The sequence below is a fragment of the Chrysemys picta genome, chromosome 13, assembly GCF_011386835.1.
Source record: "Chrysemys picta bellii isolate R12L10 chromosome 13, ASM1138683v2, whole genome shotgun sequence".
In the NCBI taxonomy this organism is placed as follows: domain Eukaryota; kingdom Metazoa; phylum Chordata; order Testudines; family Emydidae; genus Chrysemys; species Chrysemys picta.
In genome coordinates, this window is record NC_088803.1 from 36,335,277 (window position 1) to 36,360,739 (window position 25,463).

Genomic DNA, 25,463 nt, shown 5'->3' on the forward strand with positions numbered 1-25,463 from the left:
AATTCCACCTCCCCAAAGATCTTGGAAATAGGTTTTCCAGGTTGAAAAACAAAACAAAAATTAAACACTGACAGATGCTTTTCCACAAACAAACTGAATTTAAAAAGAAGGTATCTTTCATCAGCTGGATTTCCTGCTCATATATAAGAGCAAATTCCCTGGGACCCGCTGTGAAATCTGCAGAAAGTTTTTTTTTTTTTAATTTAAGTGCAAAAACTTCCCCAAATTTTTCACTTTTCACAAACCCAGGCTCATTAATTACATGATGTTACATTAGCTTAAAGTTCCAGCCCCTCTGATTTCACAGGCTTTTGGTACGTTGAGCAAATCCCTCAAAAAAAAAAAACCAACAACCCTGAAACCTTACTCAGATAAAGAAACAAACGGCAAGTTCTAAAAGGATCAGTGAGAGAGTCTAAATAATCTTTTTCTTTGGGGAAGCAAAATCAACCACTTCAAAACCGAGATTTAAAAAAATCTCTCTTTTTTTTTAGTAGATGCACCTTCTCACATCAGTGAAAGACATTCCCCAAAGAAGCTGAGAGGACATTTCCCAGACTACCTACCTTGAGGACTGAGCCAAGAACAGCTGAGAAATGTTAGCTGCTGCAGCAACAGCCTGGGAGCTTGACCTTTGCAAACAACCTGCTCAGGCACATGTGGCAGAGAGATTTAACCTAGCCAAGTCCTAGGAGCCTTTGATAGCATCTGACGCAAAATCTACATCTTAACTCTTCCTCCGGGGAATGTCCTAAAGTTTGAAAAATGCTCTGCTAGGCAATTTATGGCCTTTTCCCTGTGTACACACAGCCCAGCTCTGCCGAGTTCTCTGCTTGTTGTGAGCGGTGTGTATTATGAACCCAGTAAGGCTGCAAACAGTATAAAATAAAATAGGCTCCAGTATATTAATCAGAGTCAAACACAGCTTCTCTTTAGCTGCAATATGCCTGTGGGACCCTTGCACTGTACTTGTGAGACATCTAATAATAGACATTTCCAGAGACCTCACCTCCCTCTAAAGGACTTTGGTAGTAAATTTGCTTTAATTTTGAAAAGGGTAGGGAGGCACATATTTTGCCCTGGTGAGTTGACCCTGTTGGCAGGTCTCTGGGAATCTGAGGGCTCCCCCTAACTGGTGTGAAATAGTGCAGAATGCAGCATTCTGTCCTCGCTCCTGTGGAAGGGTGCCCAGAAGAGACTGTGAGTTCCTGCCTGCAGCACTCCATCTTGAATTGAGCAAATGGGCATCCCAGTCTGCCACCTTGGCAAACCACCTCTCCCTATGAGTGACAGGGCCATGCTGGAGAACACCTTTCCTGGGCTGTTCTCTGGCCACCCTGGTGTTCAGAGCAGCCGCTTCCTAGGTACTGATCAGGGTGTATTATAGATTTGAGGTAGGATGGAAATGAATCCATGCCAGTGACAATGGCCTAATCACGGTGTCCCAGGTGGAAGGGAAAGGGCCTTTTTCTGCAGAACCCTGACATTCATCCAGGGCAGCTTAACAGATGTTTTGATCTCCATCTCAGTTAGATGAAACCACTGTATAAATCGGGTCTGACAGCCTCACACATGCTTTCCTATAACAGGGCGAACGGTAACAGTTCCCTGGGATTGAATGAATTACTACAGGCCAGGAAAGTTTGACATGCTTTCTTCCTCTTCTCTTTATACAGAATCAGGCTGTATTTTTTGAACTGTGTTGAGATTTGTTGCTATATTTCACACAGCGTTGGCTTTACCAGACAGTGCAGTACATAGAGTATGGGGACTCCATGCACAGCCAGCTTTGCACGTAGAGTTGACTGGGCCCACCAAATTAGACATGCAGCCCGTTTTATTGCATAACCTTGGCATTTGCACAGCTCTGACATGCGCACACCTACAGATCTGTGCACACAAACAGGACAGGAGGGAGTGCCCCGATTTGCAGATGCACATGCGGACATGGGTGTGCAAAACAGAAGCTGGGACTGAAAATTTGGCCTATACTGTGCAGGGGGAAATGGCTTACCTGTGGGATCTGTAGAAGTTCCATTGCTTGAGACATTGAAGACTGGACTCAGGCATGCACATGAGAGCATACTGTCCCCTGGGATAGGCCAGATGGACCCCAATAGTGCTTCTTCGGGGGGGCATGGATCAGTGTTCATGTCACACTCTGTCAGTACCTGGCCCAAGCCAGGGAAGTTAATGATCCAACCAGTGGACCAAATTTGGTGATGAATCCTGGCCATATGCCACCTGAGGCACGTTGCACATACACTTCCTCAGCTCTAACTTCAATGATTCTATGACACCACTGGATTTCTACAGAGCATGTCTAAGGTGCCCAGTCATCCTAAGTACCTGGGGATGCATTACATATATTAACAGTGCTTCAAAATCTCATTGAAGGAGCTACATCCTCGCCTTCCTCCAATCAGCCGGAATCACAATGACTTGAGAAGGGAACAGGTACAGGTGGATATTGGTGCAGAGGTTTCAGAAACCCATTTAAGCAAAGGCACGCACAAAACACTGGCTGTCGCCCTACAGATGGCAGCAGAAGTGAATCTCACTGCAGTGGGCCATCCAAGGAGGCTCTGTCTCCAGCTCCCACCAGTTGATCCCGAAGGCTATGCAATATCACATGCCTCCAAGTAATGGGCAATAATACAGGCCTTTCAATATGGCAGAGGTAGCCAAAGTGCAGCCTGCAGCTACATGTGTTCCACGGAACTTTACAATGCATCTCACAACCATCCTTGGCTTCTCCATGGAAGATGTGGCCCATGTAACCCACATTTCCCAGCATGCACTACTCCATCTTGATCTCACCCACGTAGTCCCACTAGATGCTGGGACCTGTAGTCTTCAATGGCCTGCATCTCAGAATGAAAGATGAGGGCAGCTTCATTCTGCACATGTTGGGTTCTGGGTAAGAGACCACTGGGTGCAACCAGACATTGGGCAAAGTCGAAGGACCCCTGCAAGATAGGATGATCTGAGCCCTACCAGAATCAATGATGACATCTCTGCTTGGACTGGAACCAGCTAGTCTGGAGGAAGATGGTAGTAAATGGCTGAGATTGGACTGGAGTGAAAACAGCAACAGAAATTAAGTGGGGAAGAGGGCCCCTAACAAACCCACAGCCCCACTTAAGTTAAACAGCAGCCAGGAGGAAGGAGCATGGGACATGGAGCCTAATGATGCCCCAAAAGTGGCTCTGATGTGTGAAGGAAATGCAGCCCTCCTTTTCAGCCCCCCAAATCCTCCTGTCTGACTCTGTCTAATGAAATCGTCCCCTGAGACTTTTTCCGGCATCTGCTCTGGTGAAAAGAGAATCCAGCTGCCTGGCACTCCTGAGGAGTAGACGGAGAGCACCAGTGATGTGTGGTGGATGGGCTGCTGACACAACACACTCCTGTTTGCTCCTTGCACAGCGGATGGAATAAAGAGGTAGCCAGTGAGGCAGCAGAAAAACCTTCCCCCATGATCTTCTCCTCGGGGCTAATGTCATATTTCGAATGCATCCTCCAGATCAGCTCCAGACACAAAGGAAATGTCTCTGGAAACCTCCTTGCAGCTGAGTTTAGTAGCTAAACCAGGAGTGTTCAGCGTGTGGCCAGAGAGGCAAACAGAGCCCACAAACCCTATATAATGCAGCCTGAAGCACTCAGTCACTGCAAACACCGGGTGAGATTAAGACTAATCGGCTGCAGGTTTTTCCTTGCTTGTGATCTCAAGCAGCAGGAAGATGCAAGTCCCAGCAAAGATTGTGCTTGGCATTTTGATGATAAATGGGTACCTAAACACACAGTCACAATTAAGCCTTAGCCCCCAGCCAATGTGGCCCTCCTTATCTCCAGAGTTGGGCACTACTCCTGCTCTCCTTTGAAATCCCCCATGGATGAGAGCTGTGAGCAGGGAAGCAACGCTGCATCCAGCTCCATTAGAACCATCCAGTGGCTTTTTTGTTTCAGCGTGCCCAGCTCTAGATTGGAGCTGCCTGTTTTGTAATATGAACTAGCCCTCCTTGGGCATTGGTGGTGCTGCTGTTTATTGGTGAGACCATATTTTTCAGCCCCCGGTCTCTGAAATGAGGGACAGTGACCCCTCAACATGAGCAACAGTGAGGCAAGAAGTGAACAGATTGGAGGCATGAACTGGGCAAGTTGGAGACATGGACTGGGCAGACTAGCAGAAGCAGCCACCAGAGTATTTGTAAGTCGATTTGGCATACAAAGAAAATACTGATACATAGTTGGGTGGGGGTATTACTGTTTTCTTTAAAGAGTTCCCCCTCCAACCGCCTAGGGAGCAAACGCCCATCTGACACTGTGAAAGGCAAACTTTTGCATTTGAGAAAATAGTTTTGTGTCTCCCAGTTTGACATTTGACAGATTGAATGGGTTGGAGAGAGTGTACCAGCTGCAGCTCCCACTGCTATAAAGTGAGCTAATGGTGAAAGAATCCTATGCTCAGAGACAGTTACAGGTTTTTTCTTGGGTGCAGATTGCAAGTGCTGCTTAATCAGCACTCTGATAGACAATTTAAATTCCAGGAACTGGTAGGGTTTTGTGTCCCTGCCAGGCGTAATATCCTGCAGCCTAGACTGTCCTGTCTGCCAAAGCATACGGTATCTGCAGAGAGGACCTCACGAAGAGCCAAAACGCACACGCATTCAACTGGATTCAGCAGCCACTCCAATGAATTCTCAGTTTAATGAGCATGGAGGGAAAGAAAGAGAGGAGATAAATCACTGGGTGAACAGCATTGTCTCAGACGAGATGTGCACCAATGGTTTAAATGCTGACACACATAGCAACTCGCTACATAATAATACACAATGGAGTCTGAAGATTTTCTCTCTCTTTCTCTCTCCATCCAGTTGTCTAATGACTTTATGAGCCACTGATCCCCATGCCACCCAAGAGCCAGATTGTGACATGGCACTGTGGGATTGCCAGGGAGGCTCCGTCTCAGGCATCCTCTTAGACCAAAACTGCCCTGGTGTCAGAGGATGAGCTCAGTGGAGTGGATCTGCCCACACCAGGGCTGAATTTGGCCCCTCTCCTCAAAGTGAAGAACCGCCAGTGAAAGGTCTCGGTGCCAGTTCTGGAAAATGTATATCTCCAAAGCATGTAAAACCTCAGCCACAGCAGCTCCGGCTTCCCCCACTAATGTGCCCATAGGGCTATGGAGGGAACTTGGGCTCCAAGGCCCATTCACTTCATAGCTCTGCTCTGCTCTGACAACACGAGTACAGAGGAGGTGGCAGTTCTGAGATGTTGCTTCCTGTCTCACTAGGAACCAGATGACGGAGACTTGCCCACTCATTTCAGGCAGGTCACTAAGCAGCCACCAGGTCAGAGCATCTTCCAGTCACTACCACTCTGGACTACGCTTGTTCCTCCAGAATTTCTGGGGTACGTCTTCTAAGTGGGCAGTTCCATGCACATTTGTTTAAATGCTGCCCTGTGGCAGCTGGAAGCTCGAGAGACCCTTACTAGGAACCTGATCTAAAGCCCAATCAAATCAATGGAAATTATTATTATTCTTCCTTTGGATTATGGTATCACTGAAGAACACCAATCAAGGAAATAGGCCCCTGGTGCTAGGCACTGCACAGACAAATAACAAAGGCAACAGTATCTGACCTCGAGAGCTCACAATCTGCATGTCAGACAGGACACAACTGGCGGCTGAGACAAAACTCCCATTGGAGTGGATGAGACGGACTCCTATTTAATTCAATGGGCTTTGGATCAGATCCTGGAGCAGCCTTACCTAGGTCTCTGACATGTTTCCTTTTCATTCTCACATCTCAGGCTCCCCTTTGTCACTTCCACACCATGTTCTGCTGATTTCAGACCTTCATGAGAAGCCCCAGTGACAGGAAAGAAGAGATTTCAGTAATCAGCAGATGTCTTCTGTTTATTGTGAGACAAAGGGCAGAGGTGAGAGAGAAGGAATATTTCTTTCTGGCTGGGTAAAACAATACACCCTTTCTTTATTAGACCTCTTAGCCCAGGAAGTGTTAAAATTCTGTCTCTCTATAAAAATCCTGCCAGCTGGAAAAATGGTTCATTTTGATGTGAACGCTGATAGTAACTCCAGCTCCAGTGAAATGAAGGAAGGAAAGTAAGGGTTTATTTGATTCTGAAGAGATTTTTTCTTTCTAGAACCCTCCAGTGGTCTAAAATTTCAAGAGCAATGGATTAAAGCAAGGTTCTTTCTCTCAGAACACCAGGGATGTTTTCTGACAGTGGGGCAAAATCTCTGTAAATACCAGTGGTTACCAGAGTTCTGTAATGTGAGGTCACTTAGATTTAACTAATTTAATGTTTGAACGGTTCTGGAATAAAACACACACAGTTATATTGAAATCCAGCCGGCTCCTATGCGTAATCACCTGTCTTAAGTGGCTCCTTTAAAGTACCCCCAAAGTTTGTTCAACATTTGGCTAAAATGCAGCCTCCATTAGGTGACCTTCTTTTGCAGGTGTGGCCTTGGATACATTTCACTGTACATATTTCAACCCAAATCAGTGAAATTAGAAATGGAAAACATTGGGTACTGCTGAATATGGGTAACACCTGGGTTGAAACCCGGCTGTAACAAAGTCAATTGCAAAACTCCAACTGACTTCGGCAGAGCCAGGATTTTACCCTTAATGGTTCAAGGATATAACACAGGACACAGGAATTGCTAGACTAGATCAGACTCCAGATCCATCTAGTCCTGTGTCCTGCCTAATGACAGTGGCCAGCACAGCTGCTTCAGAACAATGGTTAAGAACCCCCATAGACATGGGTAAGGGATGATCTGCCTCCCTTGTTAGGTCTCATCCTGATCTCCAATGATTAGCGATTGACTTAGGCCCTGAAGCTTGAGGTTAAATAACCCTTCGAAACTTGTTAGCATTCATTTGGAAAACTCTGAATATTCTTGATATCCCTGTCAATGCCCAATCCCTTTTTCGAATCTTGGTCTAAAGGAAGTGGTATAAAAAACCCAGGTCAAAAGCTTACGCTGGAGAGGCAACAGCCAATAACGTTTTAACCATGGTATGAAATCATACACTGGTATAATACAGAGATATTCCCTCTGAAACTGAGTCTATATCTTTTACACATACAGAAATTCACATTGATTCATGTAAATGGTTATTTGCATGTCTAACTGCTTACTTTGCATGTGCAAATTTGGCATGTGCAAACAAGTGACTATTCAGATTTTAGATGCTGGTTTGAAAATTTTGCCCAAAATATTAAAAATAGGTAATACATGTTTGATAATTCTGCTTCCAAATCTACCATTCTCAGATTTCATTGGCTAACTTTGTACATAGTTATAACACTTATTATTATTACCACAGAATCATCAGTGTGAGCACTACAGGGCAATAGATAAAACATGCCATACAGATACCAGAGTTCCTGCCTTGAAGTGCTTATGAGCTATAGAAAAAACTGGCTCAGACTAACGAGTAAGCGATCTTGTATCTTGTTGTCCCCTAAAGCTTCCTATGGGGTCATCATTTTATGCCCTGTCCTGTTTATGTGGATTTTCTTTTAAACATATTTCCTCATTAGTTCCCAAGACTTTTTTGTGAAATACCTTTGAGTAAAATCAAATCCCTTCAATCTTTTCACACATAAATAAATGTCTTGGGGATGCAGGCTGGTGGAACTCAGATATCACAGTGGGATAAAAAATTGTTACAAACGAAGGTCTCGCAGACTGAGGCCTGTCTCTCCTGCAACAATTGGTGACTGTGTCATAAATTGAGACACTCCAGACTTTCCTGGAGCCTTTGAAGTGAGTGTGAGCCAAGATGTCCTGAGCTGGTTTGCCAGAGCTTGCAGGATTATTTATTCAGGATTCATTTATTGATTTGCACTGAATTTTCGGACCCCCCACCACATTCCAAAGCCTGTTAGTGGTCACTGCCTCCTCACCCATTCGGACAGGAATGATGTCTCCTGGCTGACGTTTCTGCTGCTCATAGCCAACTGGCAGAGACCGTTGAGGGTCTGGTTGTGTGCTCCCAGACTGTTGGGGAGTGAACATTTCACCTCTGCGGTGTCTGTAACTCCTGGAGGTTGGGGAGCGAAGAATGTCAGAGCTTGGCCAGGCTAGAGAGGAAGGTTTATGGGACATATGCTATGCTGTCAGAGAGACTCAAGTCTGGGACACCACGTTCCAGACAAAGGGGCTACCACACCAAACTAAACCATATATCATGCAGGCCACAGCATGGTGCTCAATGCCAGCCATAGATTTTGAGAAAGCCCCTTCTAGATTCATGGTCTCACTCAGAGAAGGGAAGGCAGGGCTGTCACTAGGTTATTCTATTTAGCACCATGCCCAGGCAGTCACTAGACAGAAGAGAAAGATTTGCAGTAAATATGGCAAGCTGGCTGGGTCGCAGGTCACAGAGGCATGTCTTCTCCCAGTACAGAGTCCCTGCTCCCTGTCTCTCATGCACCTGCTGCCCCCCCACCCCCCGCAATCTGGCAGACACCAAACCCTCATTGCACTGGGCTTTAGGAACTGGTGGATGATGGCAGGGGTCATTATGGGGGCCAGCTCTGTGAGGTTCTATTGCTGCTGGTGCATTTGATATGGCCTCCTAGGGTTGCCAACCTCCTATTTGCAGAAAGCTGAACACCCTTGCCCCGCCCCCTGCCCCGCCCCTTCTTCAAGGCCATGCCCCCATTCAGTCCATTCCCCCCTCCCTCCGTCGCTCGCTCTCCCCACCCTCGCTCACTTCCTCATTTTCACCAGGCTGGGGCAGGGGATTGGGTGCGGGAGGGGGAAAAGGCTCCGGCTGGGGGCACAGGCTCTGGGGTGGGGCCAGGGATGAGGGATTTGGGGTGCAGGAGAGGGCTCCGGGCTGGGACAGGGGGTTGGGGTGTGGGAGGGGTTTTGAGGTGCAGACTCCGGGCAATGCTTACCTCAGGCAACTCCTGAGAAGTTGCCGGCATCTCCCTCCTGCTCCTAGGCGGAGGCGTGACCACATGGCTCTGCACGCTGCCCGCACCTACAGGCACCGTCCCCTCAGCTCCCGTTAGCTGCGGTTCCTGGCCAATGGGAGCTGCTGAGCTGGTGCTGGGGGCGGAGGCAGCGCACAGAGCCCTGGTGGCCATCCCTCTGCCAGAGGGACATGCCGGCAGCTGGGTAGGGAGCCTGCCTGCACTGCCAACCAGACTTTTAATGGCCTGGTCAGTGGTACTGACCAGAGCCACCCGGGTCTCTTTCTGACCGCGGCTGCCGGCCATTGCCTCAGGTTAGCACCCCCATCCCCAGAGCCCTGGGAGAGAGGGCGGCACTCCTGCAGCCCCCCCAGCCTTGGAATGCCAGGACGGACGACAGCACTGCCGCAGTCCTGCCCCCCCAGGCCCAGAGCGCCGAGAGGGTGAGTGCTGCGGCCCCAGCTTCCCCAACCCGGGAGCACCCGTGAAGGCAGGTAGCGTGGCCCCAGACCCTGGAGCTGGCTCACAGAGCAGAAGCAGGGGGCTTGGGGGCGGTGTGAGGGCAGGGCCCTGCCTGACAGTTTGGGGAGGCACAGCCTTCCCCAGCCTATGGTACCCACTGCCCATGACCAGCGTCAGCAGCTGCTTTCCCTATGAGGGAACAATAGAGGCCTGCCTGGGAAATGGCCTGTATTCTTTTTTTTCTGTATTTTTTCAGGCTGTCAGGCACCCTCTGAGTGGACCCTGGAGCCAAGTAAAAAGAAGGTTGGGTCCAGTGTTTAGGGCACTAATCTAGGACTTGGAAGACCCACGGTCAGCTCCCTGCTATACCACAGACTTCTGGTGGGACCTCAGGGGAGCCACTTAGTCCCAGCTTTTTAAAGGAATTGAGGTGTCGCAGCACTCAGTATTGCAAGGCCTAACTGATTTAGGAGCCTAAGTATCATTGTCAAAAGGCATTTAGGCACTTAGGAACCAAGTCCCCATTGACAGCTAATGCGATTTAGGCTCCTAAGAGCTTAAATTCCTTTTGACAATGAGATTTAGGTTTCTAAATGAGGGCATTCCCATCTCTTACTTGTAGGATTTTGTGAGAAACTTGGCGCTAATTCTTCTTTCCACATCAGTTTGATTCTTTTCCATTCGGTAATTTCCGTTGAGGTTTTAACAACACTTAATCCAAAGGGCTCCTTTTTGTTTACCGCCTTGTTAGTACACCGCCCCGGAGATACCAGCAGCAATGGACACAATTCTGGACACAGTATGTGAAACTGAGCTGCAAAGACCCGGGGACTGTCTTGTGGTTCTGTGATTGTACAGTGCCTAGCACAGTGGGGTTCTGGTTCATGACAGAGGTGCCTGGGTCCTATGATCATACAAATAAATTATAATAATACTAATAAATAGGCTCTCAGCTTTTAATGAATTAATTAATATTATGTCTAGGGCATCTCACGACTTTCACATGTCTAGAAGGTTCATAGCACCACCTCAATGGCTAGTTCATTAGAAAAAAATTGGGGGCACCTCCCCAAAAGTCACTCAGAGGGAAAAAAATCCAAAAGCTCTTTCTGCCCTCTGAGCCCACTCTTGGCTCCAGCACTGAAAGCAGAGATTGATTTGCAATCCCCTCCTATATGGTCATGCTCTCCCCAGCTCTGTCTGCTTCCTGGTGCCATTTTATGCACTGGAGGCAGTCAGTAATTCATGCTCGCCGGGAAACACTTTGTTGACCTTGCTGCCAAGTGCGGTAGTTCACAGTTACACTGCTGAATTCCAGGTGTCCTGGCACAGAATGAGGGCATCTGCGCTGAAAGTGCTTATTATCCTTTATTCTCTACTCAAGCCAATTCCATGGAGTGTGTTTATTTTGGTGTACAGCATTTACTTATTTCCCTCAGTGCTTCTCATTGGACCAAATAGGCCTGGAAGAATGTGCATGTTATAGTGAGTGGTATGATCTATTCAGGCACCTTCGGCACCAAGCTTTCACCCAGCTCTGTGAGATATACACAGAGGGGTGTAGAAACAGGGCGGGCGCTAGAAGGAAAATTCCTGTTTTACGTGGTGATACAAAACTTCAGAATCAAGGAAAACAGCTGAGATACTGACTAACTAGGAGCACGGGGACTTGAACAGGCTGCAAAAGAGAGGACAGCCTTGAGCTTGGTCTAGACTTATCTAGGAGGTACTTAGGCTTTAACTGAACCAGTTTAACACATTAAAAGTACACTGCCTGGTCTCCACTAGGCTGTTAACATGTGTTAGTTAATACATGCTAGCTAGCACCTTCCAAATCCTAGTCTAGATAAGGCCTTGGCTAATGTGTTCCTCAAACCTCCAGGGGTTTGTTAAATGAAGAAAGGATCAGGTGTATCTAGTAACTGAAGGTAATTACGTAAATAAATTAATAATACTTTGCTATTTTCTGCTGTCTCTTCATCTAAGGGTCTGAAAGCATTTACTAATGTTTCTGAGCTAAGTCTCTCCCTACCTAATGCAATTAATGATGTTACCATATCGAAAGCCCAGGCCATAGTTGTTACCATAAAAACAGATCTGAGAGCTGTGCATTGTTGCCAGTGCCAGAGGCAGGATATTGGACTGGAGGGACCAAATGGTCTAATCCTGTGTGGCAAATCCCACATTTCTAGAGCCATTTTTGAATGCCTTTGGAGTGGTTTCAGGAGACTGCTACTGTCTCTAATATCAGGTAAAAGGCCCTCCTGTAACCATGTCGTTTCTGCTCACATATTTGCTAGAGCATGAGAAAACCTAAAAATAAATGTGAGAAAGACCTTTTCTGGTTTATAGTTAGTGCTGCCATTGAGGACTCTGCAGTGATCCCAAGTGCAGGGCGTTTGTGTGTGTGTTTATGGCCACCTGAGGCGGGCTTGATGAGAACTTCACAAAGGGCTTTTGGAGCTCTCTTGTGTTTGCACAGAGCTTGGCGACCAAAATCTTTCTCAAGGGCAGAGCTGGCACCCAAGTATTGAAAAATTTTCCTTCTGTTCCCTTGGTCTTGCACTAGACCAGCTCCTGGCTTGAGTTCTGGCCTGTAAAGGGATGAATACTCTCAGCTGCCACCGAGCTCAGTGGAACTTCAGTTGAGGGTGCCCAGCACCTTGCAGGATTGGGGCCTTCTTAAACATGGGAGACCAGAATTGCACACAGTATTCCAGATGAGGTCTGTATCAAGGAGGCTGTGGAGCATATTGTATCCACCCAGGCACTAAGATATAATTGGAAGCTTTGAAGGGTGAGAAATTTTTCTGCGGTTTCAAGAAATAAATGTCTGTGAGGGTGGAATTTCATGGACTGTAGTTTCTTCAAAGATATTTTTTTATGGTAGCAAGACTACATTTAGGAATTCATTTCATAAATAACATGGGAGCTACTCACAACACAAGTCGTAAGAGTCAATCGTCCATTTACTGTTTGCTAACAATTTACGTTTTTAGCCCAGTGACTTTGATTTGTGATGATCTCAGTGCATTCTGCCAACATAAGAAGAATCTAACAGGTACGCGAAAACAAGAATCCACCAGGCCATAAATCACTCCAGAAAACAGAGGAACTCACTCCTAACCCATCCCTCTTCCCTACCAGCACACACATCAGACACCTATAAACCACTTATATCTCTGATTTACATACACCACATTCCAATAACCACTGCACACATACTTATAGAACACAACCACACCACAGAGCTATACACTGCCCCCATTACACCCCCCAAACAATCACACACCCACAAACACCCAAAAAACACACATAGACACGTGCACCCCCACAAGCTTTATGGAATAGGTCAACCTCAAAAACAGAGCTTGTCAGTCTATGTGTATGCATTTTTAGAATGCTCATCCTATAGTATCTAAGCCAGTGGCTCTCAGCCCGCAGCCTGTGGGCTGCTTGTGACCCAATCAGCAAACAGCTGCAGTCCATGTGACATCCTCAGGACCATACAGGTAGTTTATATATTGTGTGGATGCAACCCACATAACACATAGAGAGCTGCATATGTGTCCCACAATGGTAAATAAGTTGAGAACCACTGATATAAGCACTTAAAATTTCAGCTTCTGCAGAATGAAATTAGTTAATCCTTTTGCATGGGGATAAGATTTTCTTATTGCCACATCCATTGCCTTAATTTATGTATCAAAACCTCTGGCACAAAGATGAAATACCTAACATTGTTGTGCATTCCCAATGCCCTGCATTCCCATGGTCACACCACTACAACTACCAGCAATTTTCTGCTGGGGGCTTCACCTCTGGTAGCTAAATGTATTGTTTCCAGTCCCACTGTGATACTTTTGTGTTGGGAGGGAGGGCAATGGCAGTAAGGAACAGGCTAGCATGTCTGACCATTGTGGTACCTGTTGTATTTAGATTCTTAACATGACTATGCAGAAAGCCTCCCACCACAATAACAATTGCCCACCTGCTCTTGTGAAAATCTCTCTCTACATTATCATGGTGCCACCAGTACACTATTGGTTGTTTCCAGAATAATGAACACTGAGCAGGGTTCTGCAGTGTGCAAAAATGTGTGGTCAGTACTTACTTGAATTCAATGTATATCCCCAGTTCATATCTGAGGACACATGCGATCATTATTCTCGGGGGTTCTGACACCGATAACACTGCACAGAAGCTGTGCATTGGTCTGGAAAGGGGGCTGAAATTTGTGGCTCAGACAGGGGTGCTGGAACAATTTGTACAGTGGGAATGCTGAGAGCCATTGAACCACACAGTAAACCCTGTATATAATGGAAACCACTTCAAACCAGGGGGTGCAGCTGCACCCCCAAGACCCCTAGTTCTAGCACCTATGGGTTGGGATAACATGTAGGATCAGCAACTGTTCTGAAGGCTCCTGATCAAAGGCTACCACGGACTGTAAAACCTAGACCTGGTGAAGTGAAATCAGGACACCCTGGCAGCTGTAATGTGTAATTTGCTTGCTTGGAGGGTGTGCGCCTCAGCTTCACTGTAGTTCCTGTGTATTTAATTTGCTCACTTTCTTTCCAAGTCCAAAATTAAGATAGAAACTGAGCAGCTGGCACCAGTTCACAGGCAGATTTTCACCGCTTCACAGTAAGCTCTTGTTATCGTTGTTTCTCTTTTGGTTTCCCTTCACACCTACGCAGACTCCCCTCTCGACTGTGAGTCCCTGTGCCTGGCTGTGCATGTGGCTAGGAATCAGCCAATGAAAAGGGGTCCCAGTCAACAGGATCTGCCTTTTGACCTTCTCTGCAAGATGCAAAGTTTCGTTTTCTCTAGCTGCAAAACGGTTTTGCTGCAGAAAAGATTATTTATGTTTGTTTGTTCAGCTTGTAAAAGAGATGTTTTTGTTCCTGCCTGCCTGTGATGAATAGGGACCTGCTCTGTAATAATTTAGTATTAATACTGCATGTTGGCCGGGTGATTGGTTTCTGTATGTGTATTTCATTTTAAGTACTTCTCACTAGGAGTCTGTCTAGGATCTGTCAGGCAGGAAAGGTGAGCATCTTGAGCCATGTCCTCCAGTTGTTGACATTTAAGAGCTACCAATGGACAATGCTAGGACAATTAGCTCTGACATTCTAGCTCAATCCTCTGCCAGGCCTATGGGGCTACTTCAACTAGGAGAAGAAAAAAACCTGCCAAGATTGACTGACAAAGAACTTGACAGGATTTTAAAAGACACAATCTTGGGAGTGCAGGGGGAACCAGACGGGAACCAGACTCAGGCACTGGAACCTGCTGGGGGTGTCTGGAGAAGTGAGGCCTGCCAAGGTCATCATTACGGGGTGGTAGTACTTTAGGTAAGAAAGATGTGTGTAGACTGTTTGTTGTTTTAAAATCCTATTTTTTTCCTAGTGCTTTTTTCCTAAGTCCAATGGCAAAATCTGAATTTGTGTGGCCCTTACACAACTTACTAAAAGCATGTACAGAGAAAGACACTTGCTTCCCACAGTTGACCAGACATTAGCTCAGTTATCAGAAGCCAAAGTAAATGCTACAGCAGGCTTCTGGCAAATACCCCTTGCTAAGGAATCTATACCATTAGCTACATTCATCACCCCGTTTGGAAGGCACTGTTTCAGTTGTCTTCCATTCAGCATATCTTCAGCACCAGAACACTTCCAAAAGATAATTTCCCAGATCGTGTCAAGTTCGCCTGGCATTGTTTGCCATGCCGATGGTGTGTTGGTATATGGCAGAGATAAAAATGAACATGCTGAGTGACTATGTGCAATTTTCAGATGCTTCCAACAAGCCAGCCTCACTTTGAATGAGAAATGTGAATTTGGAAAGGAGCAGATAAAATTGGTAGTACACATAATTAGCAAACAGGGATTTTAGCCAGAGTCAGACAAACTGAAGCCATTACTTGCCTTATCTGAACCTAAGTATAGGTTTAAGAAGATTCCTGGGCATGACAAATCATTTTGGGAAACTCTTACCAAATTTAGCTCATCTAACAAAACCCTTAAGAGTTCTCCTGAATGCTCACAATATGTGGATCTGGGGAGCATACAACAAAACACATTTAATAAAATAACTAACATCTCCACCTGTTTTGGCACAATAGTCAAAAACCTATCCAACAACCAGAGCAGCAGACTCATCTTTATATGCTTTAGGAGCAGGGCTCACACAAAAACAGCCAGAAAGAGACCAGAGACCTGTTGCTTTCATCAAGAAGCCGCACAGAAATAAAGCAGCGGTATGCTCAAAAGGAATCTCTAGCAGTCAGGTGGGCCTGTGAATAGCTCAGTGCATATCTGTTTGGCTTGAATTTTAACATAGAAACAGGTCACAAAGCCTTAGTGGCATTATTGAGTTCAAAACCACTGGCTGACCGTCTGCTGAGGATTCAAAGATTTCGAATATGGCTGATGCTATTTTCTTTCGACATTGTACACATACAAAGGAAAGCACTCAGAGCAGCAGACACACTATCTAGAGCCCCAGTTGAGCAGCCACCAATGGAAGAAGAAAAGGCTTTAGAGAAAGATGTCAAAATCTACACAGATCTTCTTCTGGCAGCAATTCCAGCACCTGCCAGCTGACTTCTGCCACTTAGAAATGAACTAAAGGATGAGACTCGCCAGAAACTGATTTAGCTCTGCCAAAGAGGGTGGGATCAATGGAGTCAACTTCCGACAGACCTACTACCATATTGGCAGGACCAAAATGACCTTTCACATGGTCGGTGGCCTGCTTCTGAAAGGATAGCACATGGTTAGCCCTAGGGTACTTCAGAAAGGGATGCTCTCCAAAATCCATGAGGGAAACCAAGATATAAATGAATGCAGGGCACAAGCACAACACTCTGTACAGTGACCCAGTCTGAGGTGATAAATTCAGATCTTAGAAGAGGGCTGCGAAATATGTAACAAATTAACAAAAAAAAATCATCTCCAGAGCCATTATTCTGTGCAAAACTACTTGACAAATCTTGGCAGTGGGCAGCCACAGATTTGTTTTTCTGGAAAGGACACACACACATTATTATAGCTAATTACTTCTCCAGAGATATTGACTTGGCTATACTTATACAGATTTCATTGGCACAGGTCATCCAGAAACTAAAGTCAATATTTGCAAGACACAGAGTTTCTGAAGTCCTTGTGTTTGCTAATGGGCCTCAATTTACCTCTGAACCATTCCTAGCATTTGCACAGGACTTTGATTTTGAACATCATACTATTCATCCACATTGCCCCCAGAGCAACGGGGAGGTGGAGAGAGCAGCACAGACTTTGAAAAGACTTTTGCAAGAACCAGTAGACCCATATAAAGCACTCCTGGCATATTGGTCCACACCGCTTGTATCTGTACTATCACCAGCAGAACTTCTGATGGGAAGGTGACTAAGGACACCTTTACCTGGGTACTGACACAGCTTAAACCTAAGAGGTCCAACCTGAAAGCATTTTTGCAAACAGGATGCTGAAATAAAATTTTGGCAACAACAAAATGTCAATGCTCAGCACAAAACAAAAGCACTATCTGCACTGAAACTAGGGTAGATGTTTGACTTAGAAGCTCCCAGATATTTGGAAGTGTTCAGAGTTTGACAGAAACTCCCAGATCCTACCTAGTGGAAGCTCGAGAAAAACTTCTCTGGAGGAATGGGGGTCATTGTCAATATTTTCTAACGCAATGAAAAGAGGATCTGGGACCTGCTGGTACTTTGTCAGGAAGTGAGCTCCTTCCACAGGGAGCTCTATACATGAACTCAACACAGTCTGGAAGAATTGATCAGACCCTCTCAAAGATTTGATCTTTAGAATACTGCTCAGGACTAATTACATGCAACTGAAAAAGGGACTGTAGTAGGGTGGCTTGCTCTATGGGGTGGAGAGCCTGGGGCTAAGCCAACCTGATTGCAGAATGAGCCTCATCTGAGGGGAAATCAGGCAATTCCCCATAAAGTACAGAAAATGGCTGCTCGAAAGGAGGCAGAGTCAGGCTTGAGTGGTGATAAAGCCCAGCTGGGGTAGGAGCTGGAGGGAGAGCTAGGTAGGAAGCTTGGAGAAGCAAGGCAAGCTCTCTAGGCAGGGAGGCCTGGGAGAAACCCTGACTAAGCAGGGAAGAGACTGGGAGAATGGAAGGGAATTTAAGAGGCTGAGTAGGAAATGGAGGAGGGAAGACTGCACCACAGGTAAAGGAGCAGACCTAGCTGTTCAGTACAGGGCCCTGGGCCAGAACCCAGAGCTGAGGATGGGACTGGGTTCCCCTACCAGCCCCAAGGAAGGGGGTTTACAAGCCCATTGTAAGGGTTATTGAGCCTAGCAGGGGAGCTGTAGATTAAGCTGAAGAGTGAGTGAGGAAGAGTCCCTGAGAGGGCTGAAGTGTTTTTTCTGTTAAAGATGGCTTTTGGACGTTTAGTTTGGGACAGTTGGGACCCTGGCAGGGGTGGACTAAAGATGGTGAGCCAGCCAGAGGGCTGTGTTACCAGGCAGAGACATACCACGGCGCTGGAGCAGCCATTGGCAGGGGCTGTTAGCCAACTGAGAGAGATGTGACGCCATGCCTGGCCACAAAGGGATACCTAGTGGTGAGTGAACTTGGTTACAGGGACATAGTTGTGTAAATAGTTTTAAGGGATTTGAAGTTTATTTTGCACTGTTGTGTGTGCATATACACATGGCTTTATAATTTAAGTTTTAATCTATTGTTATAAAAAAAGGGAGATGTGGAGTGGTTATAGAGTTCCTGGCTCTCCACTGTCTCGAGAGATGACCAGGATGTGTTGTAGCACGGAACTTAATAAACAGGGGAACTTCCTGGTTAGGGAATTCTTTAAGTGATGCTTAAAGCATGGCTCTTTGTGTTCGTGTCCTCACACTACAGTAGAACCTGAGCACCTTCCGCTAGCGCACTAAGCAATGTGACTAGGGTGGCCACCTTCCTTGGATGGAAATAAGGGACAATAATTTATTTTAAGGGACATTTTAAGGAAGCACCATTGCCCTTAGCATGTTTTCTTTAAAGTGTACATTTCTTCTGCCCTCAAGCATACAGTGCAATTATTATAAACGTCAATGTGATGTTTACAATGGTACTTATGCTCAATTGTAAGACATTTCAATACATTAAAAAAAGAGACAGGTCAATGAAATATGGTGTGGTCCCTTAAAATAAGGGATCCGTGGTCACCCTAAATGTGACTGACTTCTGTCATGAGTGGGTCATCCTTTCTCTTGTCCTCTGCTCGGGAGGAAATTGTATGTGCAATGGGAGGGGGTTGTTAGGTTTTGAGGTTTAAAAATAAAAGTACCAGTAACTGTGGTTCTTTTTATATTAGAGAAGGCAGGGTAGAGAAGTGCGCTTTGCATTTAAGCAGAAGGTGGAGATGTATCAGTGAAATGCTCCCAGTATGGACATAGCCTTAGACCAAAAGGTCCAATAAGCACTAAACTTCATATTTAATATAGTTTTAAAAGCTTCAGCATCCTTATGTTAAAGACACCAGCTGATGGGGAGGCAGATTGGAATGGGAAACCTTTCACCCCTAGGAAACTGGGTCAAATCCAGTCCAGGTTAAATGAAGTTCATGATCATCTGATGGTGGTTTGGTGGGTGAAATTAGTTGGTGGGTCTTAGTCCATCTTGTTAGTGAACAAGTGCCCACATGGCAAAAAACAGCACACAGCTGGCATTGATCAGCTCCTTCACTGACCACCTCAGCATAAAGGCTGGGGAGTGAATGGGCCTCTGAATCTCAACTCTCCAGTCCAAAGACCTTTAAACTTTGGTGGATGGGTCTGGGTAGAAAATAAACCTGAATCTGGATTTAACAATTGGTCTGACTTTAAAATGGGTCACCATAAAACTCCAGGATCAGGAGACCCCAAATCAGTCATGTCTGGAATAACAGCTGTAAGGCATATTCTGCTCTCAAGGAATACAGCAAGTGGTGTGACTCTGGAATAACCTTGCTGATCCATTGGAGCGACTCTGGATTTATACTAGTGGCAATGACATCAGAATTCAGCCCTTTACTTTCACCATGTACTCCTGACCAGAAAAAGGCATTTCTTACTGTTCAAGGCATCAGGCTGCACCAAGCTGAGCAAAACGTTGATTTGTCCTCATGAGTTTATATGGAGAATATAGGAGGGGGAAATTCCAGTTCAGGTACAAATCTCTCTGTCATCGCACTTTGTGTGCACCCATCTCTGCAGCTCTTGGAGGGGTTCAGTGAACTAGCAGGATACACTTCAAAGCCTGCTGAACTCTCTGTCCAGCCATCTTATACAGTTGATCATTGAAATGACGAGGAGGGTTCATTGGTGCCTGCAAATATTTACATGTTCTTTTGAGTTTAGAAAAACTTCGCTCTAGCCCCCAGCTTTGAAGTGGAGTTCAAAGGCCCAGCACCTGTGAGATCGCTGATGGAGCAAGCTCTCACTGGCATGCAAAAATGCCACTCTGAAAAGGTGGGAACAGAGCCACCAACTCTCCTCATCTAAGCACCAGCAATTGTGCTGGAATCCTGCATTATCCTTCGCAGGGTCCCGCTGATCTCTCCACACTGGAGTTAGAAATGCCCTGCCAATTGTTTGGGGCCTACTTTAAAGGAACATGCCGAAGAAAGACCTTTTTCAGCAGAACACACATCTCATGTATTTTTCCTAACGTCTGAATTGTGTCAACAGAGATTAGGTCAAGTCACACATCTGTGGTGTATTCATATAAAATAGATTTTTTTTTTCTAATTGTACAGACAAATTCAACTGAAAAGAATCCTGTTTCTCTTAGGGAAGCTGGTTAATGCTCTGATTAATCCCAGCACTAGGATTTGGCTTTGTATTTATTTTTTACTGAGCTAAATGCTGGTGAAAGTTGCCAGCCCTTAGAAATCTGTTTATTCTCAGAACAGGTACAGCCCAGGCCATAGCAATGTGAGTTTTCCCTATGCCCCTCCCCAACCACCTGCCATATGGATTCATCCAGGCATAGAATCTCCATGTCCATTCAGGTGAGGCTGCCATCAGAGGAGACACTTATAATTTGGTGGTTTTATTATTTGTGTTACCATAGCACCTGGGTGTCCTAGACATGGGCTTTGGTCTCACTCTGCTAGGCACTGTACAAACACAGACCAAAAGGACAGGGCCTTCTCCAAGCAATTTATAAACTAATAAGACAGATGGGAGAGTACAAGTGAAGAATGAGACAATACGGGTCAGCCTGATACGCACTGGTCTCAGCACACCCGCTGCATAGCTGTTACATTTTTTATAGGCCTTGCGGTAAAGGAGAGTTTTGAGGAGGGATTTGAAGGTCGACAATGAGGAGCTTTATGGATGTTAATGGGAAGCACTCCCCAAGCAGGTGGGGCAGAGTGGGAGAAAACACAAAGGTGCTTGTTTGAAACATTAATAAGTGGGCAGTGGAGGCTGGGATCATGGGCTGATCAGAAGCAAGCAAGCTAATGAGAAGTGATAGGGTGGGGCTTGACTGTGAAGGGCCTTGAAAGTGAATACAATCTGCTTATGTTTGATGGGCTAGACAAGGGGAAGCCAGTGGAGGGATGTAAAAAGTGGTGGCTGCCAGTCTAGGAAAACTGTTTTTGCAGCAGCATTCTGAATGGATGTGAGCAAGATAAGATTGCTTTTGCCAAGGCCAGAGAGAAGGCTGTTGAAGTAACAGATGAGGAGAGCTTAGAGAAGAGGTTTAGCTGTGTGGATGAATAGGAAAGGCCGTATCCTAGAGATATTACGCATACGCATCCATGTCCATCTGTCCGCTAGGAATCTTGGCTGAGACCCAACTACTTATTTCACATAGGCCATTGAACAGTCACCTAATCACAGCTTAGTCTGGATTTGATTTTAAATGGCTGACTGAATGGTGAAAGGTTCCATATCGCAATCCTTGTGAGTAGCAAGAGGGACCATCATATTCTGGGGCTCTGTATTCCTTGCAGAGTGAGAGGCCTTGCCTAGAGCGAAGCTGAAAAGCAGCCATAGTTTACTCCATTTTGTCAGTGTGGTGCATAGGAACATGGGAATTACCAGCCCATTATCAGACCAGTGGTCTGTCTAGTTCAGTCTCCCATCTCTGACAGTGGGCAGCACCTGATGCTTCAAAAGAAGTTGCATGAAACTCCTTAATATACTTTTGGAATAACTAGCCCATAGGGGACACTTGGTCCTAAAGCTAGTGGTTGTCTTTTATCTGAAATAATGAGGGGTTTGGTCCCTTATGTTTTGTATCCTATCTAGCATAATTTTGAACGTTCTCATTATCCATGTCTAATCCTTTTTCTTTAAAAAAAAAAATTGCTAAATTCTTGGCTTTCATGATATTGTGTAGCAGTGATTTCTGCAGGTTCACGCTGTGTTGTGTGAAAATATTTCTTTTTATCTGTTTGAAACGTGTCACCTTTCAACTTCACTCAGCGTCCCCGTGTTGTGGTGTTATGAGAGGGTAAATAACAGTGTCCCAACAGCCTTCTCTGCACTAGTCACTATTTCATGTACCTTTATCATTTATCTCCTCTCTCGGTTGAACAGTCATGATTTTGTTACTCGTTTCTAGCTGGTACAGCTCTGAGATTCCTCAACTGGAGGTTGGGCATTGCTCCTGACCCACATGCAGCCACTGTTGGCACTGGCACCAGAAGCTCCTGGAAGCCATGAATTTCAATTTTAGCAGCAGACCCAGCACTGCTAATTCTGACTGGTAACTGCTATCTTTTTCGCTAAACAGTGAATGAAGGGGAAAATGTTGGATGCCAAAATAAAAGGATTAGTTGGAGTGGAGGTGCCAGGTATGGAGGATGGGGATGGCAGCTGAGTGTTACCAAAAGTGCTAAAAATCCAACTAAATACTGCCTATTTATTTCTGAAGAAGAAGGGGGCAGGGAATGAAAAGAACCAAGACCAGATAAAGTGAAGTGTATCCCAGAGCAGAGTCTGGGAAAAGGTTTCAAACTGTCACTGTTGTCCCTGCGTTTACCCTGGCATCTGAGCCATATTCCAGCTCAAGCACCCAAAGTTCTGCCTATCAAAATTTCTCCATTAGTCTAGATCCAGAAAAAGCATTCAATTCTTCTCCTAAAAGCCCAGTAGTGCAGCATCCTTCAGACAGGATAACTGCTGAGTTCTGTGCCCAAGGTGGCTGCATTTTGGTGATGGAGATAAGTACTGATGTTATTGTGCTTTAGGACTTGTGCAAAAGGAAAGTTGCTAGAGAAGTATCAGGGAAAAATATAAGTAACAGAACTCTCAGCTCTCCACTCTAACTAGTAGCCCACAAACCTTCCCAGAGCTGGGAACAGAACCCCAGAGTCCTGGGTCCCAAATCTAACCAAAGAGCCTATGCCCACAACCAGTCCTTGATTTATTTTGGATATTGCACCTTCACAATATAGTCCCATAATATAATGACTCAGTTCTCAGGACCTCACCACTCTGTGTCCTGAGCTGGGTTTCAGCTCCTCTGAGCTTTGTTAGGTCTTGGCTCATGCAAACGCCCCCGGGGCCATATCGGACAGCAAGTTCCTGTTCCCCTGAGCATTGTAGGTAAAATATTTCCTGACAGCTATTGACAGCAGAGGGAACAGACACTGACCCACCTTGCAAGGAGGAGGAGGGAGACTCAGCAGGCAGCTGGAAAACATTCGCTATATGAGGGAGACTCTGAGGTAATTATGTGGTACGTGTAAAACTAAATAAATCCCTGTAGTTTAGTCTATATTTTGGTAAACCAGCTTTCATGGAGCTGGAGCAATCTGCATGTGGCTGAAATGCCCCATATCAGGACCCACGCTCTGTTCTTATTGCTGATGGTGGGTTATTATTGCTGTGCCTATAAACTCTTGCCCCTTAAGAGAACAGCAGAGTTCACATTGTTTATTATCCCGAATCGGTAGTGAAATTCCTGCCCAGAGGTAAATCTAGAAAAGCGCGTGATCCAATAAGGTATTTCAAAATAAGTTCTTCCTTCACTTCCCTGCTGCGACCTGAATTCAGAGCTGGCAACAATAATGACTATGCATGCAAATTAGGTGTACATTTTTATATTAAGTTGCATACCTATTTTATTTAAAAATAAGGTGCTGCCATATTTTTGAGAGGTAATTTGCTCTATAGTGAGACTCTCTCACAGCTTTGTGAACTGTGTGTATTTGGGATAAATACTTTTTTGTTTAGGCTTTTCTGGACTGTATCACCAGGCTATCTGAGCACCCCATGAACAATAATGAATTTACCATTGAAAGACTGCTATGAGATAGAGAAGTATTGCTATCCCCATTTTACAGATAGGATATTGAGGTAACAGAGAGATTAAGTGACTTGCTGTGACCATTGGGGGAATCTGTCTGGACAATTTATGAATTCTGGGTGAGATTATGAACTCTCTGTATCTTTATCAGACTGCAGACTCCATTGTGGATGAGGGGGTTCTTTATCTTTGTTATCTTGTTACCTCTATGTTGGACTGCAATGCCAAAGGCTGGTGGTAAGGGGTTGACAACAGCGGGCCATTGATTTAACAGCTCTCTCACAGAAATTGAATTGTTCTAAAAACCAATAGTTCAGCTCCCACCCAAGAGAACTGTTTTATCACAGGAGAGTTTGCCTGCTAAGGGTCTAAGATTACCTGAAGAGGCTGACCTAGAAGTCATCTGACAGAGGGGCAGGAAGGTTATAAGAGGGCAGGAGCTGATCCATTCAGTGTCTTTGGCCATTTTCACCTGCTGCTCACGATGGAGGAAGCTGCTGTGGGAGCCTGATGAGGCAGGGGAAACTCTGGCTACCTGAATTCAGATGGTCGCCTACGGAGAAGGGTGAGCTAGAGTGAGGGGTATTACTCTGAGGATGTTTGATGTTTTTCTACACAATCTGTATTTCTCAGGCAATTAAGTAAAGAGCAATAGTGCTGTAAATCACACTTTTAGCTGGAGTTCGGGAGGAGGATGTGTTTAAGCAAGGGGGTATGTGCTGGTCCTGGATGCCTAAGGGCAGGTGGGCTGCAGGGCTCCATTTCTATGAGGGGGGTGACAGATAGAGCTGGTGCCCAAGAAATGTTCAGGAGAGGCCAAGAGAAGCAGCAGTGCTACTGCCTGCTGAGACCCAGGGAAGCTTACAGAACATGGGGGATTCACTGTCCCGACCTCCTCACAGCAGTCTGGTAAGTGACCGGAGGGCAAGGGGAGACCGACCCGATCTGTGACACTTCCCAGGGTCACGCTGGAACTGTGTGGCAGAGCCACAAATTGAACCTAGATCCTCTGAATCCCAGTCCCGTGACCTAACCACAATACCAGTCTCCTTTTTAAATTAAAATCTGCCATTGGGCTACACTGCTGAAGTCTGGCTTTACAGAACAAGAAGTCTAACTGTTTTGTAGCCTTAGGTATTAATTTGCTATTTGTTGCCACTGAAAAATGAATTGGTCTCTTTATTACTCTTTGAATATGTAGCTGCCCCATATCCCACATTATTTTGATCTTTGGATATTACCACCAAATTTGCTGAAAATTCCCTTTAGCCAGAATCATATACTTTTTATTCATTTGAACAGTCTGCCAGGGAAATGTATGACCTGCAGAGAGTTTGATGCAAAAGGGCAACTAAAATGATTAAGGGTTTGGAACGGGTCCCATATGAGGAGAGATTAAAAAGGCTAGGACTCTCCAGCTTGGAAAAGAGGAGACTAAGAGGGGAGATGATAGAGGTATATAAAATCATGAGTCGTGTGGAGAAAGTGGATAAGGAAAAGTTATTTACTTATTCCCATAATACAAGAACTAGGGGTCATCAAATGAAATTAATAGGCAGCAGGTTTAAAACAAATACAAGGAAGTTCTTCTTCACGCAGCACACAGTCAACTTGTGGAACTCCTTACCTGAGAAGGTTGTGAAGGCTAGGACTATAACAGCGTTTAAAAGAGAACTGGATAAATTCATGGTGGTTAAGTCCATTAATGGCTATTAGCCAGGACGGGTAAGGAATGGTGTCCCTAGTCTCTGTCT

At 45.5% G+C, this 25,463-nt stretch overlaps 1 protein-coding gene and 1 long non-coding RNA gene across 3 annotated transcripts in view; one reads left to right on the forward strand and one right to left on the reverse strand.

Annotated features, from left to right (window-relative positions):
- LOC122174762 (uncharacterized) overlaps window positions 1-6,375 on the forward strand; it is a 55,353-nt gene extending 48,978 nt beyond the window's left edge. Inside the window, exon 3 of the long non-coding RNA XR_006177044.2 lies at window positions 495-6,375. This is a non-coding gene — a long non-coding RNA (uncharacterized LOC122174762). The remainder of the gene's footprint in view (window positions 1-494) is intronic.
- The window catches only part of R3HDML (R3H domain containing like), a 46,848-nt gene that overhangs the window by 14,503 nt on the left and 6,882 nt on the right, over window positions 1-25,463 (reverse strand). The window contains exon 1 of one of the 2 annotated variants that reach the window (XM_005304675.4): window positions 567-707. The exons of the other annotated variant lie outside the window; for it this stretch is intronic. The gene's annotated coding sequence lies outside the window, so the exon portion shown is untranslated. Of the gene's footprint in view, window positions 1-566; window positions 708-25,463 lie in introns of those variants that run through there. 2 annotated transcript variants of the gene reach the window in all.